This window comes from Plectropomus leopardus, chromosome 17 (assembly GCF_026936395.1).
Source record: "Plectropomus leopardus strain MGB_pleo_1.0 chromosome 17, ASM2693639v1, whole genome shotgun sequence".
Taxonomy (NCBI): Eukaryota; Metazoa; Chordata; class Actinopteri; order Perciformes; family Serranidae; genus Plectropomus; species Plectropomus leopardus.
The window spans coordinates 10,051,900-10,055,094 of record NC_142192.1 but is presented as its reverse complement, the minus strand read 5'-3'; positions in this window follow the sequence as shown (position 1 = coordinate 10,055,094).

Sequence of the window (3,195 nt, the reverse complement as noted above, 5' to 3'; positions counted from 1 at the left end):
CACAAACAACGTTCACGCTTCCGGTCAAAATTTGTTCGCTTTTCATAATAAAAGACATCCATCTGCTATCGATAGATGTTTTACAGTCGTGGGAGGTAGCACGTTATTTACCTACGTAAAACAATTTAATAACACTGGAAAAAAAAGTAACTCCTTTGTCTTTTTATTTAGTAAGTAAAAGGTACATTTATGACAAAAATATTAGTAAATGAAAGTGAAAGCACGCAGCTCCTCTTCAGAGTTACATTAATGTGTGTATTTTAATACCAGATTACTGTTGTTACTGTTGTTGTTCTTGATGATGATGATTGATTAACATATACGTATTAATTTGTTAGCAGTAGTATTGTTTGGTCATTTAATTAATACAAAGATATCTAAGACAAGCCTATTAAATGACTATCTTCAAAAGTAAATGGTAACTGTTAAAGAAATGCAGTGGTGTAAAAAAAAAATCCAATTGTCCCCTATGAGATGTAGTATTATGCTGGATAAAATGACAAAGCATAAGTAAAGTACAAGTAGTAGCTGTAGTGGTTGTAGTAGCGGTAGTAGTTGGCCTTCTGTTCTTTTCACCTTCCTTTCTTTTTTGGTATTGTTAGTTTGTCTCCATTTGTATCTGCCTGTGGCTTCTTGACCTTTCTTTACATGTCTTATTAATAACTATCTGGCTTTTATGCAGTTTTATGTGTGTGCAAATAAAACATAAAAATAAAATGAACATAAAAATAAAATAAACATTTTAATCTTCAAAAGTTCACTGAGCAAAATACTGTTGTACACACAACTGCAATTGAATGGAGTAAACTTCCAGTTTCTATGAAACAAACTTTAAGTGAGATTTGAAGTAATGGCCTGCAAATAGTTTCTCATAATATGGACCCTGCAAAACCAAAAACAGCTTTGTCCTTTCATGTCTCTTCTAATTCCTGTATGTAATTAAAGAGGATCACAAAAGAATCAAAAAAGCCTGCTTGTGTAATTTCTTCCTCAACAGTTGATGTATGTGATAACTGCCTTCGGGTAAAGCAGTTTTATGTGTATTTTTATGTTATTCAAATCTATCAACATGCCACAGTAGGAAAAGCACGAGTGTAAATGATGAAATTAACAATTCCATGTTGCTGCTTTGATTTCAGGCTCCTGGTACTGTGCATGCTGCTCACTGTCACACTCACTTAGACATTTGAATACAATAGAGCCATAGTTAGCGTCATTCGTAACACCTGTGCTTTTCCTACTATTTTTTTTTTAAATCCCTTTAATGAACTGATTTTATTTTCCCTCAGATAATATGATTTATCTGCTTTTATTTGTAAGCTACTTTTCTCATTTCCTCACGATAGCAGCTCTTGCCTTTGACACGCTGCCAGTGTTTGTGTAGCAGAGGAAATACTGACACCACGTGGCCGCCAGGGAGTCGTTTTGTCCTACACTCATCATGTACCATGTCCCTCCTATTATAGTACACGTGTAGTTTTTGTCACTTAGTGAGAACTTTACAAAACCCACATTCACTCCAGATTTATACCAACCTTCAACTTTATGTATCAGTTTCTAACCATAGAAATAGAGGCATAAGGCATATAGTTGTATATATTTTTTAATTCAATACTTATACACACTTCACATACTAAACATATTATACATATTTTACATTTTTAAATGTTTACATACTGTTGTAAAACTGAGGCATAATGCGAAGTGAAGTGTGTATAAGTATTGAATTAAAAAATATATACAACTATATGCCTTATGCCTCTATTTCTATGGTTAGAAATTGATATAGGCACATAACTGATATAGGCACATATTGTATTCATTTTTTAAAAACTTTTTATTTGTATCTTTATTTTATTTGATATTTTTACTTAATTTTTTGGTCAAACTTCTTATTTCTACTTCTAAATTCTTGTCATCAGAGAGACTGTACAAATTATAATTTCCCCCAGGGGATCAAGAAAGTATTTCTGATTCTGAACTAAATCCTGTCTGTAACCTTAAATGTAACTCTGTCCTAATCAGAATTTAAACATATAATAGTAAACCTGGTTGTCAGCAACATTTTGTCCTCAATTGACAGTACTTTCCCAACTCCACTGATACAAGTGCACACAAACACAGTTACCATTTCTTAAATGGAATAATCTAGATATATCCAGCATCACTTCCATGAAAGTCAGTGTACCAGTCATATTTATCACATTTCTTGAAATCTTTAGTTTGTGACCTTGTCTCAGTTTAAAATAATGTACGGTGGCTTTTCAACTATGTCTGTCCATACAAGGTATTTCTACACTGATTATTAGTCTCCGGGGGGATCATCACATCATTATAGGTAGCTTCATGTCTCAGACATGTCCACCATTTAACCAAACAGACAGTCTCATGAGGCCTTTTCTCATTTATATAGTGTCTCCAGTAATCAGGCTCAAAAAGAGAAGTTAATGGAAAAAAGATAACAGATTGGTGAACCATAAGCTGTGCCAGTAAGACAGACCTGACAGAGGTGGAAAGGAAAATGTAACATTAGATATGCTGTTTGTTGACCTGTAATCGGTCTCATGAGAATCAGATTACTGAAGTTCTTTCCAGCACAATGAGCATCACATTTCTCTTCAACTGAACAGATGGTGTTTGGGTCTGTTGGTCAGAAAAAAAAATACAATAAAAATTAAAAATTGAATGTGCAAAATTGTGAAGTTCATTGTTTAAATTATTAGAATTTTCTGACAATTTATTGACAAAATAAATGTAATTGTATAATATAATATATTAATATAATAATAGTATATACTAAAATTTGATCTGATATGATATGATATGATATGATATGATATGATATGATATGATATGATATGATATGATATGATATGATATGATATGATATTATATGATATATTATGAGTTCAAATTTTGGGAGCAGTACAACAGATAAATAGAGAAGTAAAAATTATGAATAAATAAAATAAAAAGTGTATACATATTAGAGTACATGTAAAATATAAAACATGAACTTTTATTTTTATACATTTTTGAACAAAGTTACAAGGTAAAGTGACACAGTATGATAAATAGTAGAAGGTTTAATGTTACACAGACAGTGTACACCAGAGTGATATATATACTGTGCTTAAGTGATGATGTTTGTGTTATCTGTATTAAGAAATTTCAACACTCTGTGAAAGAAGGCAA